The sequence below is a fragment of the Canis lupus genome, chromosome 3 (assembly GCF_011100685.1).
Source record: "Canis lupus familiaris isolate Mischka breed German Shepherd chromosome 3, alternate assembly UU_Cfam_GSD_1.0, whole genome shotgun sequence".
Taxonomy (NCBI): Eukaryota; Metazoa; Chordata; class Mammalia; order Carnivora; family Canidae; genus Canis; species Canis lupus.
Genome location: NC_049224.1, coordinates 7,322,349 through 7,350,077, shown reverse-complemented (window position 1 = coordinate 7,350,077; position 27,729 = coordinate 7,322,349). Strand labels below are relative to the sequence as shown.

At 37.1% G+C, this 27,729-nt stretch overlaps 1 long non-coding RNA gene across 1 annotated transcript; it reads left to right on the top strand.

Annotated features, from left to right (window-relative positions):
• Positions 1-27,419, top strand: LOC106558529. Its single transcript, XR_005356592.1, has 4 exons — positions 1-856; positions 10,666-10,730; positions 17,765-17,846; positions 27,322-27,419. It is a non-coding gene; the product is annotated as an uncharacterized LOC106558529 (long non-coding RNA).
• The last annotated feature ends 310 nt before the right edge of the window (positions 27,420-27,729 follow it).

The window sequence follows — 27,729 nt, the reverse complement described above, 5'->3', positions numbered from 1 at the left end:
CCTGAACTGAAGGCAGATGCTCAACCACTGAGCCACCCAGGTGTCCCTGAAAGCAAGCTTTAAAATTAAATTAATATGGAGTTTATAATCATCCTGAGACCAAATTAATGGGAGAATTTAGTTACCCATTTCTCTAGTAATCAGAGGGTTAAGTAGGAGTAGTTATTATACAAATAAAATGCATTGAATAGTTTGGTTCTATTAAAATGAACAATTTCTTGATTATTCTGAAGCATCATGGATATTTTCTTGATTGTTTTAGGCAGTGGAGATGGACGGCAGTGAAGATGCTTTACTTCATGGAAGCTGTGTTTAACCACACGGAACTAGACATTACACACCTAAACAAGTCAGAAATATGGTCATTTTGGATAGTAGTATTACAAAGAAAATAATATAGTGTCATGCTTGGGAGTAACTAGAATAGATATGGAGATGGATAGTGTTTTTCAATACAGTTGCCGGAGACAGTTTCTTTAAGGACACTGCATTTGAAGTGAATCTAGAGGGATAAAAAGGAATTAGACATATTAGGTTCTAGGGGCAGAACATCCTGGAGTGGAGGCTGAGGGTGGTGACCGTCAGCACTAAATACAGAGGACCTGAGATGGGAAAGAGGCTGCCATGGCACATCTGAGAAATAGAAAGGGGATCAATGTAATTGTGAACACAACTGTGGAGAGAGAGAGGGGACTATTATAAAAAGAACCCAGAGACATAGGCAGGAACTTGACTTGAGTCCATGGGAAGGTGTTAAACATTGAATTTACCTGATCTAATTTACTGTTTTAAAGGATAGTTCTGGGTCTTATGAGAAGAATGGAGTGTATAAAGACCACAGGGGAGGTGGAGAAAGGTAAGAAGTTCTTGAAGAAATCTGGGTGCCATTACGGTGAGTGGGAGTAGGAAGACAGCATTAGAGGTAGAGATGTAAAGAAGTGAGTTATCAGTAGAACTGCGCAAGTCCCGATGGGCTGACTGTGCAAGAAAAATGTTTAAACTAAGAGGTGTTCCATAGATATTTGTTGTTAGCAATGGATGAATGGTAGCATCATCCTGTGAGATGGGGAGAGACTAAGGGAGGAACAGATACGGAGTTATAAGCAGGAGTTTGAAATGGGATGTGCAGAAGTGTCAGGTTGGCCTTTGTTAAGTCAGGCTTTCACTGTACTGCAATACATGTTATTTAAGCTACTGGACTATGTGAGAGTCCCTAGAGGTGAAAAGTGAAGAATATGTCTGATGTAGGTCCTAAAACACACCTAGCACACAAAAATTCTGTGAGTCCTTGTTACTTAAAATCCGTTCTATAGACCTATAGCGTCAGCATCACCGGGAATCTTATTAGAATTGTAGAATTGCCAGACTTACTGATTTATAATCTGAATTTTTATATGACATTCTACTATACAGCATTATATTATAATCAACACTAAAGTAGCATAATGGGGGATCCCTGGGTGGCTCAGCGGTTTGGCGCCTGCCTTTGGCCCAGGGCACGATCCTAGAGTCCCGAGATCGAGTCCCATGTCGGGCTCCCTCCATGGAGCCAGCTTCTCCCTCCTCCTGTATCTCTGCACCTCTCTCTCTCTCTCTCTCTCTGTCTATCATAAATAAATAAATAAATCTTAAAAAAATAATAAAGTAGCATAAGGATTGAAGTAGAAGGAATGATTAGGAACGTGTGAGAGCAGAAATAGCAAAAGAGGGGAGGGTTTTAGGCATGAAGAAGTGGTCAAACTCATGGAATGCCCATGGTAGTTCAGCTAAGATAAGGACAGAGATTGTTTTCTTTTTAATTTCATCCCAATTTACTTTCTTAAAGAATGTTTAAAATTTTGTACATTACCATTAATAATCCTCATCAGCATAAAACATACTCTATTGGCTCTCTTTAGGTTCTCTCTTTATCTCATACCACCTCTAGTACTAACTCATTATTCTCCCTTTTTCAGAAAAACCTATCAAAAGAACTGATAAAACAGTTGTCTCTGTGTCTTCATATTTCCTCTCCAACAAATTCCAATCTGGTTTCTCTCCTTATTGTAACAGTTATGGAGGATAGAATAATTTTACAACTGGACTGGGAAGGTTAACTGCTTTTATTGGGGGATTTTAGATGTTTTCTTTGAGTATGAAAAAAATTTTCTTAAAAATACTTTTCAATAAGTATCAGTAAGTAGGCCAATTTTATGTTCATTATGGGTATAACTTCCATTTGCACATAGCAATCATATCTGGGATTGAATGGCGCATCTATATACAAGTGTAGCATAAAAATGAGTTTAAATAATCACCTTCATGGTAAAGTGGATAAAATTAATACTGCACCAAGGGATCTGTCAAGATAAATAGAAAGAGGAAATTGAAGATGTTGACAGCTATATCTATCTGGGTCATGTGTTGATGGGGAATTTAGCAGAAGAAAAAAGAGTGTGTAAAAAAATAGTCTTCATCATTAGGTGAGAGGCTGCTTAAAATAAGAAGAAAGGAAAAAAAAAAAGAGCTGTATAATCCTACCATTCTATCTCTAGCTGTGCAAGTGCCACATGTCTGAATGATGCCACTAAATGCTGGTTGAAAGCTCTAGCGAAAGGATGTATCTTTAAGTAACTCAAGGTACTGTGCAACAGAAAATGTGCTCAGCTCTGCTAGTACTTAGACAGAGTTATAGCCATAGTGTGGCAGTTATAGGGCAGGTAATGAATAATTCAATTAAGTTTAATTCTTTTCCTCAAGTTATAGAGCTAGACTCTGTTTTTAACATTAATATGTGTAAGTCTACCGCATTGCACTTAATGCCAAAGAAAGGTATGTTTATCAACATGTTACAAGACAGCAGTGAATGGAAAATCCCAAAGTACAGATAAAGTGTTGTATGTGTAGGGGAGTGAGGAAAGGAATAATCCTATTAAGTTGTGGGGATGAGAAGACATCTCACGAATAAAAAATCGGCATTTTCTGTGCATCCCCAATACCAGTCATAGGACTACTACACAGGCACACACAAAATATAGGTTGAGTGCCTAATTAAATGAGGTAGAGATTCAGGAAAATTTAATAAAGTGTTCAAATGTATAAATGGGGAGAAGGAGCATGAATTAAATCACCAAATAAGGGAATAATTGAGGTTACTCTGAAGAATAGCAAATGAACCATTCATTGTAGCAGGAACATACAGTGTGTAGAGATATGGATATAAAGTGCATGCATTTGCACTTCCTGATGTCGGACTGTGGTCTGCTAGGTGAAACATGTGCCCTGGTATGCAGGGTATGCTTATCCCAAGCAAGAGGCCAGGTGATCATGTGCCGTAGCCCAAATGTGTGACTGCAGGATTGTATCTTCCCAGAGTTGGTGTCTTTTTCTAATTTGCACAAATGTGCCCCATAGGCTAGGATGGTTTTGTATAAGAAGGTATTGGGGAATGAGTCTGGAAAGAGAAGTCAAGGCCACAGAGCAGAGGATCCTGAATATTTCTGGGACAGATCTTTCCTTAATTCAGGAGGCACTGGGCACTCTAATCAAGGAGCTTTTTACTCCATCAGAGAAGGACCATGTTTGTAGCTGTAAATTAGATCTTAGAATGGGAAGCAATGGAATTGGTAAAATCAATTAGAGGAACAGTTCACAGAGTTTACTTAATATAAGAAGACAGTATATTTTATGGATTAAGTCACAGATTACGGAAACTACGTGATGAATGAATTTAGTCAAATGTCAAAGCACATCTGCATTAGTAGACTTATAAACTCAATGTCTATGACTAATAGAAAAAATAACTCCTACATGAGTACAGGTTACATAAATAAGACAAAAGTTGCATGATTAAAAATATATATATAGGACAGTTTCTTAATGCTAGGCATTGGACAATTTGGTTACTAGGGGTATTTAAATGAAACAGGGGTGCCTGAGTGGCTCAGTTGCTAAAGCATCTGAGTCTTTATCTCAGCTCAGGTTTTGATCTCAGTGTCATGAATTCAACTACCATATTGGGCTCTGTGCTGGGTGTGAGGTCCACTTAAAAAAATAACAATAATAAAATAGAATAAAATGAATGAAACATATTTCCTGCTATGGTAAACGGCAACACTTAACACACTGACAAATATCTTCTCTTGATTGTTTCTGGAATTTAAGTATTTTAAGCTAAATGTTTACATATTGATGGCAAAGTAAGAGTATTCTTTTATCATAATCAGTCATTCCTAGTTTTCGCTGTTATCTTAAATTATATAAACAAATAGTAAATAAACAAATAACGTTTAAATCTTATGCATAAACGAAAGTTTCATCAGTATGTTATGCCTGAATCAGATGCTGTAATACCTATAGTCTTTAGCCTACCACATTATTAATAGAAACACCAAATGAAAGGAGATATATATTTAAGATATGTCTGTCACTACATTTAATGTTGCACATTTATCATAAGTTATTTTTTGTTCTAACAGTATTGTTAATTAATTTCCATTATATCTGGATAATCTATATTGGTACCAGAAATAATAGAAATAATTTAATTAAAAATTGATTGAAATGAATTAAAAATAGAATTGGATTCAGGACAAAGAATTGGGATGATGAGAGCTCGTATCAGGGTGAGAATAGTTTGGACCATAATTCAAATTTGTGAGGAAGAAAGATTATTAGATAGTTTTCCTTTATCCTTCCCAGTCTGCTCTTCACTCTTTGTCAGTCTGTTCTCATAGCCAGCAGTCCTCCCCGTGTAGATCACAACAACGGGCTTTCTTGGTTTCAGTCAGGTTAGGCTAATGGGAAGGGTATTTATTCTCTTGACTTCCTCTCTGCAAGACCATCTTGGGTTGGCTGTTTCCTTCACTGCAGTTCACTGTCTTCCAATAGTGATTGACTTCCACCCAATATATTCCTGTAACCATTCCCTCTTGTTCCTTTGGGTCTTCTAGAGCTTATAACAGTTCTGATTTTACTAGCTGGGCATTTTTCCCACAGTCCCTTGCAGTGTTGTGAAAATTTGGAAATAATCTCTTTTTAAACTCTTTTCAAATTATCCTAGCATGAGAATGATATCTCTTTTCTTTCGGAGATACTGAGGGGACAACAGAGCAGGAGGTTGTAACAGTATCTACCGTATTAAGTGGAAGGAATATCCTGATCTTGCCAAGTGGGAAATATACAGATATTATTGAGGTTGAGGACACTTAGCTAGGGCTAGGCAGAGTGTTCTCAACCTTAGATAATAGAAATTAGAGATTAGAGAAAATAGGCAGATCTAAAATTCTGGGAAACCATCAGAATACGCGAATTAAAAGGTGAGGATGGAGCATGTGGTAAAACAGACATGACCTCAGTGAAAAGGCGGATATTGAAGGCAATCACTTTGTTTCCCCACTTACCTGAATAACTGTGGGGACAGGGACCACTTATGTATATATAACTGGTTGGGCTTCTGATTGGAAGCACATGGCTAAGATAATGAGGGTAGAGGCATACGTGTCAATCTTACCCAGATCTCTTCCAGATCTTCTACCAAGTCTGAATCTCAACTTTTTGTAGTGAGATAGGTAAATCATAGCAAATGAAATTAAGAAGTATTACTCAGGTGGTATAGTAGGCCGAATGATAACCCCCAAAGAGGTCTACATCATAATCTACAAAACCTGTGAATACGTTACTCACCATATCAAAGAGACTTTGTAGATGTGATTTAAGGGCAGGAATTTGAGATGGGGAGGTTATCTTAGATTATTTGGTAGGCTCCCTATTCACATGCATTAGTCTCCAAGAGTAGAGAACCTTTCCTGGCTGTGGTCAGAGAAATGGATGAGACAAATTGAAGAAAGAGTCAGAAAGATGTGACTTTTCTGGCTTTGATGATGGAGAAAGAAGGCCACGAGCCAAGGAAGGTTGGTGGCATCTAGAAGTTGGAAAAGATAAGGAAATACATTCTCACCTAGGAGCTAACAGAAATAACAGCCCAGGCAAAACCTTGATTTTTATCCTGGTAAGATCCATGTTAGACTTACAGAACATGGATGACAAATTAAGTTAGTAGGTTTGTGGGGATTTGTTAAAACAGCAATTGAAAACTTATACCAAGATGGGTTCACAGAGCATGGACTGTGGAGATTTTGGACAAAGAAAAAAATACAACACATAATCCCAGCTGTCTTGGGAAAAAGTTGATAAGGTCAAATGGCTATCAAGGATGACCCTATACGAGGTGAAAAAAAAGTTAGTAAAAAAGTCAATCAATAGGTTAATGGTCAGGTCTGCCAATTAACTATATAAAAGGTCAATAACTTATGCGTAGGGGGTTTGGTATGATTCAGAAACTCAAGAATATTCCCTTGGTTGGCATATGTGGAATATGACAGTGATGGAGATGAAGAGAAGGAATTTTCAGTTTATAGCTAAGCAAGGCTCACTGCTGTCATCTGAAGTCACAGAAAACATCCTCTCTCCTACTCCCTTGAAAGCATCCTCTCTCCTACTCCCTTTAGTGTGCTCTTGACTGTTGCATAGCATTCCTGTTCACTTTACTTAATTGCCATTGGTGAGAGTAACCAAGACCATTTAGTGTACTATGCCCAGCAGTGAAACTGAGGTCATTGTTGGCAATGATCATAGAGATTTTGAGTTTGACCACACTGGTTTAGTGTTGATTTTCATTTTGGCCACATCATTTTTTCAATATTTTTAATAGTTTATTTATTTGACAGAGAGAAAGAGGGCACAAGCAGGGATAACAGAAGAGGGAGAAGCAGGCTCCCCACTGAACAGGGAGCCTGATGCAGGGCCCTGTCCCAGGACGCTGGGGACTACCACCTGAAGGCAGATGTTTAACCGACAGAGCCACCCAGGCGCCCCTCATCACACCATTTTAATGTTGATTTCTCAAATATTGCTGAGAAGTTAACTCTGCCTTCTATTTTAGAGAAGAAATAAAATATTCTAACACCTTGTTCTGCTCATTTCAAGAGAAGTGGCTCCATATACTACAGGGAATGTTTTTCGGATGATGACCCATAGATTCTCTATAGCCAATCAATTTCAGGAGAGACTGTAGAGTTGGAGAATGGGATTCTTCTCTCATTTAAGACTAAAGAATAAGGTCTTCACACTTAAAGGAAGGTCTTCACACTTAAGATATACTAATAAACTCGTGTATACAATTCATTTCTACAGTCCTAACCCAATTTGAAAAGCAGTGTGACCAAAAGAGAAAGAATTTTGGAACCTTTTCTAAAAGCATTCAGTATTTTTAAAAATTGGTGCTTTAGATTTTGTGATGAGCGTGCATTAAAAAAACAGAAGTCAGCTGGATAATTCAATGAATGTAGATTTTTCCCCCCACATTGTCGTGTTTCAATACAATTCACAGCTGTATAAATAATGCCATTCATAAGCAGAACTCAGGCAAATTCAATTCTGTTTCTATTAATGCGGAATGTGCTAAAATTTTCCACTTTTGTTTGCTTAAAGAACATGTATGTCTTGGCACACAAAAGCTCTCTTGTGTTCATATAATTGTAAAAAAAGTTAAACCCCCACCTCAAAATCCTAAGGGCACGAAGCAGTCATCCTTCCAAAGAGGTCTATATTTTCAGACATGACGTGTATTACTGATTGTGAAACAAAATCCACCGTATGATTTCTGTGGTTGTCTAAAACAGACAAAGCAGCTGGGAGAAAAATCTTACTGGTTGCTATTTCCCCAGATTTTCTTTCATCTCCCTCTGAGGAATTTGTTTTCAGAGCATACACAACACAATCCAAAAAGGGAGGCTTTTTTGAATGAAACATGTTCTGTCTTTAAGCAAGTTCTAAAGTGGTCTAAATGTGAAGCTTTAGAATCTGATGATACTTACTCCATGGAGGCCTGACAGTAAGTCATGTAATACATCGATGAGTTTATGGGTTTCTCGGTTAGTAATTCCAGATGGTGTGTCTGTGCTCTGGCTGTGCACTCTGTGTAAATCATCTCACTCACAATCAACAGATATCCAGAAGCACTTTAATTGGAAACATTTATTTTTACCAGTTATTTATAACCTTCAATAGAATCTCATTCAAGAACATGGAGCTCCTCGTTTTTCATATTAGCTGAGCTCTTTTCTTTGGGGGGAGGTGAGGGGAGGGAGCAAGTTTTGGCCGGGAAAACTTCCTGAAATGATATTTTTCCCTAAGATTTTTGTATGCTCAATATATTTGTGGTTCGGTCTTAAGAAAGACGGCTATCGAATCTTCTGCCCCTCTCAACACCACCTTCTTGCCAACTCTTATTTTAGACTAGAAAGGACTTCAAAAGGAAAGCGTGTTTGCCATAGTTGAAAAATGATTGCTGTTAATGCCAGGGTTTTGGTATCAGCTCTTCAAACCACCATCATTAATCTTAATTAGAAAACTAAAGCAAAGGTTTTTACCATTTGCAATTAATATGGGACCTAATTTGGATTCAGATTCCAAACTGAACTCACTGTCTGCCTGTGTTGGAAAGCGTGTTTTATACCTGCCAGTACCAATATTGTTTTAGTAACCAAGGAAAGAGCAGTGCCTTGACTGACATCAGAATAATCTGTGTCGACCATAAACATTAATCTTGTTTAGAAAGTCAAGCTGAACTTTGTCAAAGAAGAAAGGTCTAGGAGAAAAAAAAAAAAACACTAAAAAACAAAAATCCAAGTTTATTTCAAGGCTATACATAGCATCAAAAACACTGAGCTACATCTTCACATTTCTCCCACTGGAGAGGCAGTGGATTTGGACATTTGTAATGAAGGCCCTGTCCTTTGCTCTTTCTTATATTGTTCTACATTCTTTGAGGAGGAAACATGACATCTATCTGAGTTCGTCACAGGAAAATCAAGAGAACTATTTACGATGCCCTTGTGTTGAAATGATGCAAAATACTTATTAAGAGAAAATATCTCCACATCCTTAGAGGCATTACTTCCAACTTGATAAGCATTTCAAGTTGCTTTTAACTTTCATTGAATTTAGATGAATTTACTAAACACAGAGCTATTTCAAAGGAGATATTGGCCTAGACTATTTATTATATTAGAACCACCATTTATCTTACCTTCAGAGTGAACCTCTTAACACTGACGGTCTTTTCTTTCCTAAAAATCTGTGAGTGGGATTGTGAGGATTCTTCAGGGATGTTGAAATTGAATATTGAAAATTGAGCTGTTTGAACCAAAATGAAAATTATCTAATGTTGAGAAGACTTTATTTTCAAAAATTTACCAGCTGCTATAGTAAACTGCATCCGTGTAAAGAAACACATATCTTGGTATTTATGTGTATAAATATCAGCTTATTAAAGCACATGTTTGTGTATACATATACAGATATAATAAGATACTTGCATTATGCACATTTTTCAAATGTGAAAAAACAAGGTTTAATGGTAGCAGGTGAATCAGGACCTGCTAGTAATTCCTAGTATATAATTTTTAGTATGTTTTGCCCATATTTGAAAAGATCCATAATAAAACATTTTTAATTATTTTAAAAGACGTATTTGTTTAGTTTAGAGATAGATTGAGCATGAGTTATGGGCGGGGCAGAAGGAGAGGTAGAGAGAAAGAGACTCTTTGCTGGGCAGTGGAAGCTTTGCTGGGCAGTGGAAGCCCTACATGCAGCTTAAGACCCTGAGATCACGACCTGAGCCAAAATCAAGAGTTGGATGCTTAACTGAGTGAGCCACCCAGACACCCTGATAATAAAATATTTTAAAAAATATTAACACGGTCCATAAATGCTAATTGAGAGGAATAAATTAAATAGAAACTCAAACATGACAGTTGACTCTCTTGACTTCAAAACACACCCCAAGTATAAAGCTTTCCTCAAGGCACATCTTTCTTACCACTCTGTTGGACCCAGAAACTTACTCCAGCCAAACACAGCTGAATTTCACCCATCACTAAACACCTCGGTAATAACAGCATTAAGGGAGGTTGGCAACTGTGAAGAATTTTGCTCTTTCAAGGAGTAGTCACTTTTGCCTTGTCAATTTCATTATGGGAATGGTGTTTCTCACAGTTTTATGTAATACGGTTTTATGTGTGTATACAAATGACTTTTCAATGTTAGACATTCACCATCAGAATTCTATTAAAATAGTGCTATTCCGGCTCTGAAGGATGTTAGATGAATTAACATGGGGATCATTTATGAAGACAATATTCATTATTCTTATTTAGAAAGTCATATTTTCTGATGGCCATGAAAGGGTTTTATTTTGTTTCTGAATTCTCGGTCGGCAACTAAATCAAAAACCCATTTCCAATAACTGCCACTACATAGCTCACGTGTCCCATGCTTCATTTTCTTCAGCTATCTTATAGAGTGTAAGTGTGATAAAGCTGCAGAATAATCTTCTCTTGCAAAGGGCATCAGTAGACACCTAGTTTGTATTTTCTTATCACTCTATGTTTCTCACTAAATACAGCATTGTCTTTATCTTCTGATCTCTACTTGTAAACTCCTTCATTATAATCTGAGGGGAGTTGTGCTAGTAAACATGATGAATTGGGAAATGTCTTTAAAATCTGTAGTCTAGTGAGTAACTCCAGCAGCAGGCTAATACTTTGTAATAAATTTGAAAATACTTTCACTGTGGAGTATATTAGTGTCTGCTTTCAATGGTTTGGTTTTGTTTTGTTTTAGACTTTTGATCTGTAAGGTTTTGAAATAGAAACCGTGTCTCAGAAGAGATCTTGGCAATCCCAAAGGTAATCCCTGTTCTGCATATACTACCCTATGTTGAAAGGTACTGGTGCCAAATGGCCTATTGTGGCAAATTGTACATTTTTCTTATTTGTACATTTTTCTTATTTTCTTATTTGTTTTCTTATTTGTTGGGGTCTCCTTTTGAATCAATACTAGCTGTTTTTCTTTTGTCAGAATAGGGAAGAGAGCCAATTGATTAAAATATAGAATGTAATTGAAATCATCTATCATTTCAAAGATATGAACTAGCTAGTCCAATATTTTTTGAAGGACACATTAGCAAATTAGTTTACAACTTAGTTAAGCTTATTTAGCCTCCCATTTAGGGTCTTTCAACACACAGTGCCTCTGAATAAAGATGCAAATAGCAGTTTTTCATATTAAACCAAGTGACATTTGATTTGTAGCAGCTTATTAATTCTGTGTTATGACCTAGTGTTATGGTTTGTAAATGCTTCAGAAATTTTGAGGGGGGGGCCAGGGAATCTAGAGAATAAACATTTTAAATTAAATTAATTAAAAATCAATTTTGGATTAAAAGTAAAATGCCAAGGGGCACCTCGGTGGCTCAGTTGGTTAAGCATCCGACTCCTGATTTTGGCTCAAGTCATGATCTCAGGATTGTAGGATCGAGCCCTGTGTCAGGGTCCACACTTAACGCAGAATCTGCTTGTCCCCCTCTCTCTGCTCCTCCCCTTGCTCTCTCTCTCTCTCTCCCTCAAATAAATAAAATCTAAAGTAAAATAAATAAATAAACACAATTTCTGTATCATTTTTCTATACATATATGTCTAGAAATAGCAAGAGCTTTGGAACAAGTGGGACCAAAATCTAAAATGTAAAATGAGAGCATTGTATTAAGTCAAAGTCATGCATCTATAATTGTTTTAAGATGACACTCAGCATCTTTTAGAGTTTTCAATCAGGAGATAGCGGTATTAAATCTTGCAATATTTTCATCCTACGTTTTTTCCATACACCACTAGAGGCCACACAACTCCAAAAATACATGAATGATTACATAAACTGCTAATCAAAGCATAAAAGAAAATAGAAAGGTAAATGGAGGAATTATCACTGTTTGCCTGGCAAAGTTTTATATTCAGGGATTTTCCAGGAAGAATTTAGATGGCCTTGCGAAGTCACTAAGATTTGTGCTGTTTACTTCCTTCTGTATCTGCAACATACTCATCTGTTGCACACCCCTTACACAAACCCTCACGCAGGGAATATATGAGATGTGTAAGTAAGTGCACACGGCACACAGAGCCTTGAAATGAGTATAACTCTGAATCATGAATTATCTACTAAGAAACTGAATTAGAAAAAAAAAAAGTACTGTATTATAATTTAGACTGCTAAAAATTTGCTTGCTTGCTTTTTTAATATTAGGTAAGCTAACCGTGTTTACATGTATGGCAAAAATATGACCATCCTTTGTGTCAAACTTTACATTATGCCCCAAACATATTTTTATTATAATTAGGTAAAGACCCCTGAAGACAAGCTGCCTTCTTCCTCTAAGAGCACACCTCCTCCTGGATGATCTGAGAGTAGCGTGGGGATAACATTGCCAGTAAACAGACCAGTCTTCTGGATCTCTTCTTACATCCCAAGTAAAATTAGATGTAGCATTTTCAGCCTGATTCCTAAATGTTTTGTCTGTCAGCCGGCAGCTTGTCACCTTGAGCAGACTTAACCAATTAATTCAGTTCTCCGGTTCCTGGCTAGACTTGAATCATAGAAAGCTTTCATACCATCTCAGCAGAAGTTTAAACTGTGATCTCTATGGTGAGTAAGTAGTGTCTAGGCTCTGGGAATTTATTTTATGAGAAACCATAGCACCTGTGCTCATTTTTTAAGGAAGACATGGTAATGTGACAAGCATTTCTCTAAATGCCTTTTACTCTGGGCATTTCTAACAGTTTTCCTGAGGAGTAAACATATTTTTTCTTCTTTTTCAGCTAGGAAAAGAGTAGTTAAGGGAGGTTAAATGGCATTGTGATAGCGAACTATTATCTTAAGGAAAGTGTCTTCAGATTTTTTTACTATAACTTCATATTGACAATTCATAAATGACGTTATGTCAGAATTAATAGATCAAAATCCTACAGAGCTTCTCTCATGTCCAGAACAGTATAGACTATTCAGAAGATAGAAAGACATCTAAGGCCCAGTTCTACCTCCCAAGAACTAACAATCTAGATATGAAATTAAAAATATATCTTTACTACCATATAAATACGTGCTGTTTAAGAGGTACATCTGAAATAGTTGAAAAACACTGGTCAAAGATAAAGGATTACCATAAGCAAAATAAGAAAACAATGGCAATAATATTCTTGAAGAACACAAAATAGAAAGTATTAAACAAAAAAATGTTTATTTTATAAAAGACACCACAATTTTTGCTGAAACTCAAAAATATTAATATTTTCCCTCCAAACAAGACAGCTTCAGGGCAGAAGGATATTATGAAATGAAATATCAACAAACAATATTAATGAGATACTTTGAAATAACATCAATGTTGGGAAAATAAAAATGAACTAAAAATAAAGAGATATATTGCCTACTTAAGTAATATAAGTAGTTGTGGATTATGTGTATATCCTGTATATATTCGTGATATTTTATATTATCTATAATTCTATATAGTATGTATTTTATATTGAATAATTATAAATTACATCATATATAATTTATTTGTGGAATATGCCTTGTCATATCTAATACATATTTATATATTTTGTGTTATATATTATATATAATGCATATCTGTAAATAGTTTTTTAGAGAAAAAGAAGCTACCTGTCATCAAATGGTATAAAGGATTAATATATTCCAAATTTCAGATATTAAATGTTTCTTTTTAAATCCCTTTGGAAACAACTATAAACTAATGATAACTCTAAAAGTTATCACTCTTAGCATTCATAAAAATTATGTTACAAAGGGACCCCTGGGTGGCCCATTTGGTTAAGTCTCCAACTCTCAGTTTTGGCTCAGATCATGATCTCATGCATGGATCATGAGGTTGAGTCCTGCATCGGGTTCCTCTCTGTGGGGAGTCTGCCTGGGAATTCTCTCCTTCTATCCTTCCTTTTTCTCTCTGTCTCAAATAAATAAACAAATCTTTAGAAAAAATTATCATGCCCAGTATCTCTTACATGAAGACATGTAATTGAAGTGGTATTTAATATTCATGTATTTTAAATACTTTAAAAGTGTCAATACTGTCTAGATATAGATTCAGTGTGGCCCAAACTAGTTTCTTCTTAAATAATAAACTGTTTTTAAAATTTATATAGGAGTACAGAGGACCAAGAATAGTCAAACCTCCCCAGTAAAAGAAAATTTAAAAAGAAGCAGATCAAAAAGCCTCTTACAGGGATCCCTGGGTGGCGCAGCAGTTTGGCGCCTGCCTTTGGCCCAGGGCGCGATCCTGGAGACCCAGGATCGAATCCCACGTCAGGCTCCCAGTGCATGGAGCCTGCTTCTCCCTCTGCCTGTGTCTCTGCCTCTCTCTCTCTCTCTCTGTGACTATCATAAATAAATAAAAATTAAAAAAAAAAGCCTCTTACAGAACAAAAATATTAAGATTTTTTAGGAGTAATTCAGGGACAAACAATTGCCAATAGTAGAGAAAAGGATTGTGAAATAGACTTCTATTTATGAGGAACTTGGCTTCATGAAAGATGTGGGATTGCAGGGTATTGACCAAAGGAGTGACTATTACCTTTGCAAATGTGCAAAATGTAAATTTCTTAATTTTAACTTCAGCTTGTGAAAATCCATTTTAGAGGAAACAAGAAGCTAGAACACAAACTGGATTAAGATATTTGCAGTATATATAAACAACAAGTATTAATTGCCAAATATATGAAGACTCTTGGGATCAGTAAACAAGTAAACAGAATTGAAAAACTATTCAGACATGAACAAGTATTTTGCAAGAAAAGTAATACAAAAGGCTAAAAAAAAAGTGATGTGCTCAATTTCATTAGTGTCACAAAAATGTAAGGCCAGATAACAATGAGATACTACTTTAGACTCATCCAATAGTGGAAGGAAGTTAAGTCTAACTATGCTGAGTTTTGCAGATGAGGTGAGTACTGGGCTCGATTCTGCTGGCAGGAGCATGAACTGGACAATCAGTTTGGGAACCAGTTTGGCATTATCTTGTAAAAATTAGCTTTGTTTCCACTATGATCCAGTAGTTCAACTTCTAAATATTTATACAAAAGAAACTCATATAAAATTACACCAGGAAACATACAATTAAGGTTCAATAAGACACTTTAGGTAACAGAGAAAAAAACCCTCAAATGTCATTAATTACATAAAAAATAGTAATATGTATTTTATTACAGCTTCATAATGGAATATTATGCATCAGAAAAAATAAATGAGTTGTCGCTGTGTTGAGTAACATGTGTAACCTTATTATGATAGGATTGAATGGGAACCCCATATGCAGTATGATCACCTTTATCTAAGCTTTAAAAAAGACCATATACATTTATTCTCTTTATTATACTTTATTCTCTTAAAGCTAAGTCTTACCTGATTAGTTTTGAGAAAAAGAGAGAGAGAGGAGGAAGAGAGAGAGAAAATCTTAACCAGGCTCCACACCCAGTGCAGAGCCTGAGGTGGGGCTTGATCCTAGGGCCCAGAGATGGTGACTTGAGCCGAAATCCAGAGTCGGACACTTAACCAACTAAGCCATGCAGGTGCCCCAGTTATCTTTATTATGCTTTAAAAAGGTTTCTTAGTGGATGGTGGATTTGAAAAGATGACTAATATAAAAATATGACTAGAAAATAAAAATGTAAATATTTAAATGCTTATAGTTTGATAGACACTTTTCATTTTTGATGGAAAGGTAAATGGAGATCATCTCCCTGAAAAGCAAGATATTAATATCTAAAGAAACTTAAACTGTTTTCTTCTTTGAAGAAGTAGTTCTTAGACTTAGATCCTAAAAATAACCAGTGATATGAAGAGTTTATATAAAGATATTCGTCACAGTGTGATTGACAGTAACAAAAAATTACAAATAAAAAAAAATTACAAATGAAATGTACTATTATAATTATATGTAATATATACATAAAATGCACATTAGGTAAAAATTAAAATTGTGCTTTAAGCTTTTTACAATAATCAGTTAATTATTTTATAACAAATAGTACCTAAACATTATTTTAAGAAGCAAGCATAAGAATCAGCAAAATAGCTAAAATATGCCTCCATTCAGAAATAATGTGTTAGGAGAATATCATTCCTAGTTCCCCTATATATTTATTTTACACATAGATTTGTGTGAGTTTTCAGGAATAGCTCTCTTCTATTGCCATTGTATGTAAGCAAAAAGATATCACTGTTTTTAATATTCTTGCATCAAAATATCAGATCTATAGAAAACTTGTTCCCTAGTATCTGAAATATCTCGTGGAAAAAGCTGAGGCTGATTGACTCAGTCTACCTATAACCTCCAATGGTGACATTGTCTGCAAGGATCCTGAAGAAGTCTTTATTTTTCAAGTTTCACGGTATAATCACAATAGTTTCAATATATTATATACACCACATGATTGAAAAATGAAGTGTACCATTTTAACATTTATATATACTTCTTTTATGACAAATGTTTGTTCATTTGTTGGATTCTCCTTTCAGCCTCATTTATATCAATACTATGATCGTTAGGCATAGCTCGTCTATTCCACATGTTTCTAATTTAGTTTGTATTTCTATAAGATTTGTATTGGGCCTCTTTACTGTAATATTCCTTTTTTTTTCTTGCTTGTGGGGTTTTTCTTGATTGTGAGGCTCTCTCAAAGAGCTGTTGCTTTTTTCTTTTCCTTTTTCTTGCATTGTGTTCCTTTTCAAACTGGACTCTGATAGTTTTAAAAATGTGTTGTACATTTATTTTATCCATTTCTTGCTCACTTACCAGATATTTTTTTCATCTCTCTTTCTGCCAAAATGTTTCTATGTTTGTTGTTATCATGTGGATTAATTCTTCTCAACTCCATGACTACTATGTCTGAAACTCATCTTTCATCCTCTACCCATCTACAGTTTGTGATTTGAGATGTGACTTTTTAGTCCACTTAGGAGGAAGAGCTTTTCTGGAGTTATATGTAGCTTTTATTTGATATCCTGGGCATTTCTTACACTTCTTAGTAATGTGAGATGGTATGACCTAGAGTTGTCTGTACTTAACTAGAGGAAATATCATGATTCTTTGGCAGAAGACTTGGACCCCTCAAATCACCTCGCCAGTTCATCATGCAACACTTGTAAATGGCTAGGGATTGAGCCTCTGCTTTTATTTATTTATTTATTTATTTATTTATTTATTTATTTATTTATTTATTTATTTATAGGGATTGAGCCTCTGCTTTTCCTAGACTACCTGCTTATCATTTTTATCCAGTATAACTATTTTTATCCTACCTTCAAATTGGTAGGTATTGATGAGAATTTTGGAGATTTCCTTGACTTGCATTCTCTCCAGGAATGATGCACCTGTGTTATAACACAAACATTGCCATAGCAGAATTCTTTCCTTGGTCCAGATTTTTCAAAGATCGCGACATGAAATTGTGCTTCTAACTTGGTTTGTTTGCATCTGTTGATATTTCTATTTGGTTATTTCTGCATTTTAAACTTTTATCTAATTTGAGGGATATAGATTTTTTAATCCTGTTTTTAATCTAGAAACTTTCTTTTATTACTTTTTAATGTTTTTTTTTTAAAGATTTTAAGTAATCTCTACACCCAATGTGGGACTCAAACTTACAACCCTGTGATCAAGACTTGTATGCTCTACCAACTGAGCCAGCCAGGCACCCCAGAAGTCTCCTTTTAAATGTCACATTTCTGGAAAAAAAAAAATGACTGTAAAATCTCCATATTCTAAACAAACAAATGCTTAGAAAAACATTTGTAAAATAATGAGTAATGTCTTCTGTTAGGGCTTACTGGTTATTTTATTCTTTGTTTTATAACTTTCTCTGTTTTTCAGGTTTCTTTTTCTGAATATTTGCTGCTTTGATTGTCCAGGCAAGAAACGGAATTATTTTGGAAATACATAAGATTCCTCAATTGTAAGACAACAAATAAAAATAATTATTATTTGCATTTTGTATGATTCAATTATATTTTAAATTCAGTGTAAAATTTTGACTGGTAGAACCTTGTTAATGAAGTCTATTAAATATATAGTATGCAGAAAAATTAAACATAATAATATGTAGATATGGGAATTCTGAGGAATGTCAAACCTCAAATGAATTCTACAAAAATCAAAATTTATTCAATTATATAGGTAGCACTCATTCCACAGGAAACCAATTGTGTTTAGTTCCCCTCATTTCCCGCGTCTCTGTACTTGACGATATTGATGTGAGTTGTTACCTTGCAGCACTAGGTTTCTTTAGGAAAGAACTGTGATTTTCAGATTTCTGGTTTCCATAGAACAGGCCAATGCCAAAATCAGTTTTGGAATTGGTGGAGTATTGCCAACATTTTGTTTTTTCAGGCTCCAAAATGAAACAAAATATGACTAACATCTCTTTTTACCACCTTTAGGAAAAGATTATATACACCTGAATAATCCCAAATAATTATAGGTTTTGAAGCATAAGACCGATTTTCCAACGTTTGGTTCCCCTCACTTAAAAAAGCTTGAACAGAACACTTTGTGGATCTCCCCAGAAGTTAAAGTTTCAGTATTCAAAGGTGAATTACTTAAGATTAGTGTGATGCTCGGGGCGCCTGGGTGGCTCAGTGGGTAAGCCTACGACTCTTGATCTCAGCCCAGGTCATCATCTCAGGGCTGTGACATGGAGCCTCAGCACAGACTGGGCTCCACACTGGGCTCTGAGCTGGGTATAAAGCCTGCTTAAGTTCTCTCTCTGCCCCTCTCCACCCACCCTCTCTCTCTTAAAAAAAAAAAAAAAAAAAAAAAAAAAAAAAGATTAAAATGATGCTAATAGTAAGTTGTAGAGTCATGACTTAAAAACAGCTTAGAGTTTTGTCCCAAGCTACTGGATTGTAGAATAACTATAGTAAGAAGTATGGGGCTCTTGAGCACATCATTGCAATGTGAGGTATATTACATATAACACACCACTTTCTGCATTAGGAGGTGAGAGATGTATACCTTGATTTAATTGGAAACATCCTTTTCCCCTGGAAAAGATGATTCACATACCCCACTGGGGAGAGCATACTCACAATTCAAGATACAAAATGGACTTAGTGCAGTCACAGAAACAATGAGGAACTGAATCGACTGCAGGCAAATCATTTCAATTCAGTACAAAATGAAAGTTAGGCCTGGACTATTTCATTTTGGATTGCTTTTTGCAATCTCATAATCTCTTTAATGGAAGTGATTTGTTAATAAAACAGTGGTAATGAAACAGAAGTATCTGTTTACTACAGGCCTCTTATATTTCTTGTGCTTATGCCTGCTTTCATTATTCATAGAGAAAGGTACACAATTTGGTCTGGTATATATCAGTAATAGAAAGGCACTTACAGGAGGATGGGAAAGGACATCATCAATAGAGTATAATCTCTGTTTCTGGAATCATTATTGCCCTCTTTGGAGTGCTTTTTCAGCCTCAAAAGCAATAGATCTTGAAGCAAGCTAAAAGCTATAATAAAAACATATTTTACCTTTAGTCCTTTAAACAATATCTCTTTGATCTAAATGGGCTCTCTGCTTTAGCAATTACCACTTAAATTTTTCTCATTTCTTGACTTGAGAACCCACATTCTAGTTTTATCCAATAGTAAAATTCTAGAAACAAAATTTTTCTTCAAAGAGATGAATTTTTGTGTGTGTGGAAAAAATCCCTTTATAACACAATTGATGTTGCAATATCCTATTGTGTCTTGCATGAAAACCCGAATTCTCTTAGAATTAGTGGACAGTTTTTGACAGAGGGGTGGTAAAAGCCTCATCCAGGACATTAAGACAAGTTATATTTATTAAAACTGGGGCAGAGGGAAGACTTTTGAGCTAAAGTGCTGTTTAAGAAGATTAATAGATTTTTATTTTTGAAATGGCATCTCTGAACTAAAAGTCATACGGGAATCTTAAATTCCGGCATCATCCCCAAATCAAGGATTTTCTATGCAGTACATTTCCAACCTTGCCAGTCTGTATATAATGTTGCCTATTGGCCATGATGTGATTCCCAACTCCACTAACCCTTTTCAGGTAGTTTCCTCATATCTACAATGGGAATAATGATTAATTCCTACCACAGATGGATTTTTATAATTGAATTAGATCGTTTATTAGAGCATAAAATATGAAATAAACATTTATTTAACAAACTTATCAATAGCAGATTCCAAGGGGGTGTGAACACACCATTTACAATGATGTTTCAGAAAAAAAAAAAAACAATGATGTTTCAGGATCCTTAAGTCGTTCAGTTCGCAAGTATTGCACCTTACATTATTTTCAATCTCCAGCAGCTAAGATGTCATAGGCAGAGATACAGAACTGTCCCACTAGAATATCTATGGGAGGAAGGGGGCATTTGTCTTTGGAAGAATACTGGAACATTCTTATGAACCTTCTGCAGAATCTGCCAAATGCAAGTGAGTGGCTTAAATTCTTCAAGTCATTTCCTGTTGCTGAGAGCCCAGAGCAAGATGAGCTACATACTCTGTGGGGCTCAATGCAAAATAAAAATGTAGGATCCTTTTCAAATAGCAGGAAACAAGTGCTAGGAAAGGTACTAAAATATTAAATATAAAATTCCTTACTTCTGAAGTCTTTTTCCTTCTTTCTCAACCTAAGATACAGATGTAAATATAGATAGAGATATAGGTTTTAAATTTACTATTTGCTTGCATGCTCTTTGGAAGGAGGATACCTGGAGGGCCATTGAAAACATTCCCAGGCCCCTCAAGGCCCTGTCCCATGACTGGGTGTGCTTGCATGACTCACCACCAGTTGCTGGGTCCTCACCTCCTGCAAGGCTCCAGACCAACACACTGAATCTCCTGGAGCAGAGAAATCAAGCCAAAACCACACAGGGCACTAAGACTTCTACTTCTGGAGGGACTAGCTATCTAGCTCAGGGTGAGTAAGAGACTCCTGTGGAACGTTCCAGGCCTCTGCCATCTGGGGAGGAATGATCACCACCAAATCCCACCAGGGTGAACATGCCTGAACTCCACCCTGTGAATGCTCATGATTGTGCCCCAGCTGGTGAGGGCCAGTGCTATCCTTGGGCAGGCAGGGAGAGGCTGAGAACTGGTACAGCAGAGGTGGAAGGAGATGGGACTGTGGGTGAGTAGACATTCTAAGTCTCTTGAGTTATGCAAAGCACAAATTCAAAGATGAAATTAAGAACTTCAAGTCAGTGATTCAAGTCACATTAAAATCCAAGTGTTGGGTCTTTACTGTTCACAGAGCCCTTTGCCCACTCTTCTGGTTGCAAGTTGGTGAAGACTCTCCTGACCCAAAGGGCAATAGAGAAGTGAAATCTGTACCCTTGGGCATTTGAGGAGGCAAATGTGATTATTTCTAGTGTTTAGGATGTGTCTCCCCGTAGCATTAAGAAGAATTAGAATGTTGCTTTTTCATTTCAGTTTAAAAAGCATGTGGGTTTTTTTTCCTGAAAATTATATTTATGAATAAAAATCAAGCAATATCCTCTGAAGGAGGATTGTTTGGAGTAAACTCTCTTCTCAGGTATATGTTCACCTGATCACGATTTCACTTCCCAGCCAGTCAAATACTGTTTTTTGGATCGACCGATTGGGAAATTTGTGTTTATTACCCAACTGATTTTCCTGACTGCCATTCCCACTGCCCTCGCTGATGAATGTGACTAAATGCTTTTACTCCTGTTTCAGTAGATAGCCTATTAGGGTTCTCCGTGTGATTTAATTAAATAAGGCACTCCCCAGAATTCAAAGACAAGGTCAATTGAAATTGAAACAATTAGAAAGACACATAAAATATGTGAAATTAGGTGGAAAGATTTCATAGGCACTGTTTCTATTACTTTTGTCTTCAAAGAAATCTGTTCCTTCTCTCATCCCCCACACACTTCATCCTGAGGGTAAGGGTGAGAATGCATCTTTCACTCATGATCAAATGCCTCCTTCTTGAATGCTCAGGACATTGTTTTCTCACATTCCACCTCCTCTTAACCAACACTGTCTACATAGTCTTTAGAGAATTTGACAACTGGCTCAGGTCTTCCTCTCTTCTTCGTTTTTTTGTTTTGTTTTTTTGTTTGTTTGTTTGTTTGTTTTTTAAGTTGTACTGGGAACCTCAGGGGCTATTTGTGTGATGAATCCAGCACCTTACCTGTTTGATTTTCCTGGTGAATCTCCGTTCCAGTCCAGGCACCTAAGGGGTCATGAAGTACAGCTAGTCCTAACCCACAGTTTTAGCTATTGTGAAATCTTGAGAGTCTGTTGCTACACTTTTTTATTTTAAATTTAAATTCAGTGAGTCAACATATCATTAGTTTCAGATGTAGTGTTCAATAATTTATCAGTTGCGTATAACACCCAGTGCTCATCCCATCATGTGCCCTCCTCAATGCCCATCCCCGCAATTGCCCCATCCCTCCACTCACCTCCCCACCAATGTTGCTCTACTCTTACACAGTTTTCTGTTTCTTTGGATTCTCACTAGGTCGCTCTCACCTCTTTGATCACAGCCACCCTGCAAAATTTCAGCTGTGATCCTGTTCACACCATCCTTCTCTGTTCCTATGCCTTGTAAGTAGCATAATATAATGAAAAGGGAGCATCTAACTCTAGGATAGAATATTACTTCAAATTTATAGTTTCAAATTTATAGTTTTATAGTTTCAAGTCTTTAGCTGAGCAGGACCTTCATTGTTCCCCAGGATTTATTGTTTTTTGTTTTTAAATTTGAAAATTATTGGGCTTTCTGGGTGGCTCAGTTGTGTAAGTGTCTGACTTTGGCTTACGTCATGATCTTGGGGTCCTAGGATGGAGCGCCACAGTGGGTTCTGCACTCACCATGGAGTCTGCTTGTCCCCCCTTTCTCCCTCTGCAGCCCCCCCGCCCCCCGCCCTCTGCAGAGCCTATCTGAGAACTGAATCTCATAGTCCTGGGCACATTGAGGATATGGGAGGTCCTGAGTCCACACACTGACTCTTGACCACATTGTTCTCCACGTACAGCTCCTCCGCTCCCCACTCCTGGAGTCAATAGTCTATTCTTTTACCTTTTGAAGTAAACATGGTTTTCTCTGCTTTCCAAAGGTAATCATTCCTATAGCCAACCTGTTAGCTCTGAGTAAGAACTGGAGGAGACAAAGCCTCGGGGTCTGAGCCCGAGTTCAGTTAGAGTTCAAGTCCGAGTCTCAGGTCCACCTGCCCCCCAGATTAAAATTCATGAGACTCAGAGTCTTTCTTCATATCATCACCTCTGACTATCCAGAATCCGTAGCAATGTTCTTTTTCTCTCTCAAATAAATAAATAAATAAAGTCTTTAAAAACAACAACAAAAGACAAAATTAAAATAATTTACCCAGCTTTTTCACCCATTCCTTGGATATACATGCTCATATTTTTTCAACTTTCCTCTGCAATTGATTCCATTTAAGCACTCATTCAGCGAACTACTTTCCTACTTCACAGAAAAGCTAGAAGCTATTTGCCAAAATTCCATATACTCATTTCTCCTTCCTTTTCAAATTACAAAGTTATATCTGTCTCTACCGGCTCTTTCTCCCTCCATTCAACCTCTGGCATGAACACTCTGGTCTCTCTTTGGTAATTGTGCTCTATCAGTCATCCTTTCTATTTTTATCCTTAACAATATTTTATCATTTGGCCCTTTTCTTCTAATATATAAGCAATGCTAATTTTCCCCACCTTATAAATAGGGAAAGCAAAAATTTCATTTCTCACACCATTATACTCTCTACTATCCTTACTTTCTCTAGTTTACAGTTGAAATTTTTGAAAGAATATTCTATATTGGCTATCACAATGCTTATATCCTACTTCTAAGCATTCACTTTTACTTCATTTTCAAATATCCTGTAACTGGGGACTCCAAAAAGTGTCTTAAGGACACTTTCTTGTCTGACTCTACCGATCTGAGGTATTTGGCATCATTGGTTATCCCTGTTTTCTTGATTCTTCCTTAGACTTTTGCTATTCACCCTTGATCTATTTTTCCTCTTATTATTCTACCCTCCATGACCACAAATGCTTTGTCCCTTTCATAAGCTTCTCATCATTTTTTCTGTGTCAGTATGGGAGAACTCGGGACATCATCTTTATCCTTTTCTCTTCATTTTTTTTTGAAGATTTTATTTATTTATTTATTTATTTATTTATTTATTTATTTATGTATTTATTTGTTTATTTATTTATTTATCAAAGAGAGAGAGGGAGGGAGAGAGAACAAGCAGGGGGCACAGGAGAGGGATAGGTAGAAACGGGCTCTCCACCTAGCAGGGGGCCCGAGGCAGGGCTCCATCCTAGGACCCTGGGATCATGACGTGAGCCAAAGGCAGACACCTAACTGACTTGATCCCCCCAGCAGCCCTTTTCTTCAATTTAAACATATGAGTTTTGAGCACCTGCCTCTAAGATTGAGTAAAAAGAATAGAGTTTATCTTCCTACCTAAAAATATGGTTAAATTTTTTTGAAATGATGATTTCTTTAAAGATTTGGTATCAATCAGTGAACCACAAGGGACTGGAAGCAAATGAAATGAGGACAGATTGCCCCATTTTACTGCCTTCAGAGAGTTTTCAGGTCATAGTTCACGAAGGGAGTACCCAGAATACCCAGAAAGAGTCCATCGACTCACTGAGTTGGAGAAAGAGAGTTGAGAATCTGGGGATATCAAGATAACTCAAGTTCAGAATATAAGAGAGAAGGTCCATAAACAGAGAATAGAGGAAGCTTGCAGAGGATCCCTGAGTCTTTATCAGAATAATGACTGGCAGATGTTTTTTGGGAAACTACTTAAGGCCAGTAGGGAATCACCCTAAAATATTAGAAGAAACAGCTAGAGCTCACACAAGGCTGGAACAAATATCTGCACTTCAGCTGGACTAGGTGGCATCATAATAGAGGTGTGACACTGAGTAAGGTACTCATAAAGGTCTTGTCTCAGTTGTGGAGAATTATTATCCCAAGAGTAAATGCAGCTTTGGGCCTACTTAACAAATCTTAAGAGGAAGATCTGAGAAGATTTAACCATTTACAATAAGTTAACTGTGTCCCTGAACAAAGCTCAACAGTAATTATAGGAATACTAACATATACACTCAACAACATAAACATCACAATGTATGGCATTTTAAAAAAAAATTATGAAGCATGCAAAGAAGCAGAAGAATACGACCTGTAAAAAAGATAAGAGCCATTAAATTGAAATCAATTCAGAGCTGATACAGATGTTAAAATTTAGAAACAGGAACATTAAAATTCTTTTTTTTTTTAATTTTATTTATTTATTCATGAGAGACCCAGAGAGAGAGAGGCAGAGACACAGGCAGAGGGAGAAGCAGGTTCCGTGCAGGGAGCCCGATGTGAGACCCAATCCCGGGTCTCCAGGATCATGCCCTGGGCCAAAGGCTGGCGCTAAACCACTGAGCCACCCAGGCATCCCAGGGACATTAAAATTCTTATTTTAACTGTATCCCATATAATGTAAAAGACAGAAGAGAGATTGAACATGTTAATAGAGACATAGAAAATATAAATTAGACCCAAATAGGACTTTCAGAAATAAATACGACAATGTTGGAAGAAGAAGATTACTGGGGGATTTATGGGAGGCTAGATATTACAAAGGGTAATAATAGTAAATTTCAAGCTATAGGAACTCTCCAAAGTGGGGGAAAAAAAAGATGGAGAGGAAAAAAAAAGTCCGTATAGACCTATGGAACAACTTCAAATACCCTAATATATGTGCAATGGAATTTCCTAAAAAGAGAGTGAAAAATAAAACATTTATTTGTCACCAAAAATGCTCCTAATTTGGAAAATTATTAACTCATAGATTCTAGGAACTAAGTAAACCCCGAACATATGAATAAAAGTTTCAACCTCTGCATATTTGTGGATGACTGTCAACTATGGATGACATCCTTTTATTTTTCATATTTAAACTTTTTTAAAAGATTGACTTATTTGAGAGAAAGAGAGCCACACCCCCCCCCCAAAAAAAAAAAATAAAAAGAAAGAGAGAGAGAGAAAGGTGGTGGTGGGGAGGAGCAGAGGGAAAGAGTAGAAGAAGGAAACTCAAGCAAATTCTGTCCTGAGCACCAGTGGGAGGCTGGCTTGATCTCACCCCCCTGAGATTTTAACCTGATCCAAAACCAAGAGTCCCAGGCTCCCTCACGGTGCCACCGGGTGCCCCAGGAAGACAGGCTTTTAGATCAATGACTTTTTAAAGTAACGGACAACCTATTAAGCATCTTTACCTGGATGCCCCATGCAGACTTTAAAGACAACATGGCTACTCACTTGCTTACTTGTTTGTCAACCAACATTTATGGAGATGCTGGTATGTTCCAGATATGGCAGCAGGGATCAGAATCCCACAATGGACAGGAATGGTTCCCAGCCTCTAGGTGTACCCACAAGACATCAATGTGGCATTCAAAATGCCACAGGTTAAACACCACAATGGTGATGACTCAAAGATACAAAGGACCACGGATGAGGGGTCTTCCCATGGCATGTGGACATGGCCCTGCCCCAGGTAGTTTGGGGGAGAACAGCGAAGGCAGGAGGGAGGCACTTGGAGGGAAGGGCACCTGGGAAAACAGTCTAGGGGCCAGGACTGAGTCAAAGGATGGCCCAGGGAAATGTGAGGCGGGGGGCCCTCAGGAGGAGCTTTTAGAGGTGGTAGTCTTGACCTGGGGCTACTTCTCAGGCCTTGAGAGAGGAGACAAGGTCCTGAGAGTGTGGCAGTGAGAGGAGGAGGCCCGTGTCTGGAGAGACCCTGCCAGGGGCCGGGAAGAGTCCCAAGGTTTGAGGAGAAGGAGTGGGAGAAGAAATTTGTTAAAAAAAATTAAATTAAAAAAAAATCAGTTGTAAAAAAATAAATAAATAAAATAAATAAGAAAAAATCAGTCGTGACTGAGTTAAAACATATCCATGAAAATAGCAGCAACAGAAGTCAGATTACAGTAGGATGAATAGAAAATAGGATGCAATGAAATGGGAACTGGAGATACAAATGACTCTGTTCTCCCTGAGTAGCTGGGGAGAAAGGTTAGGATTGAGGCAACTGCCAGATTGGAAAGTAGGGATGATGCATAATGGGGAGAACCTTCTTTTTGCATAGACATCATGGGGTGGAAAGTGGTAGTGCTCCCCAATACCTGAATCCCCTTCTTCCTTGCGACACCATTGCCCTACAGCATCCTGCAAACCCTTGCCCTTGCTGGAGCCATGGGACTGACCCCTGATCAGAGAAATGCAGGCAGATAATGCACAGCACTACCAGATACGGCCTCTAAAATCTCTCATGGAATCTTCTGTATTCTTCGTAAAATTAAAAGAATTCTTATCCTCTCACGTGGGTGCAGATGAACCAGAAGACTTGGTGAAATGGCAGAGGAGCAAAAGGGGATGAAGCCTTGGTCTCTTAACCATGGTGTGGACGGATTCTCTGCTGACACGGTACTGTGACATGACTCCCTTTAATTTCTATTTCTTTAAGCCTGTGGCTATTTTCTTTGCAATTTTTCAGGTTGTGGCAGTTTTCAAAGCCAGAGTTTCTAAACCCTTTGAAGATTTTAATAATTCCTTCACATGTTTTATTGGGATGTCCAAGTATATCCTTTTATTTACTGGTGACTTTCTACCTGTGATTCCCATGGTCCCCCAAGTGAAAATTGGTGCAGTTGGGTGCAGAGAGAAGGTCAGCCCCCCTGCATGCACTGCCCCCACCAGGAGTCACTCCTCTCCCTCCCCATCCTTGACTGCCACCCCAG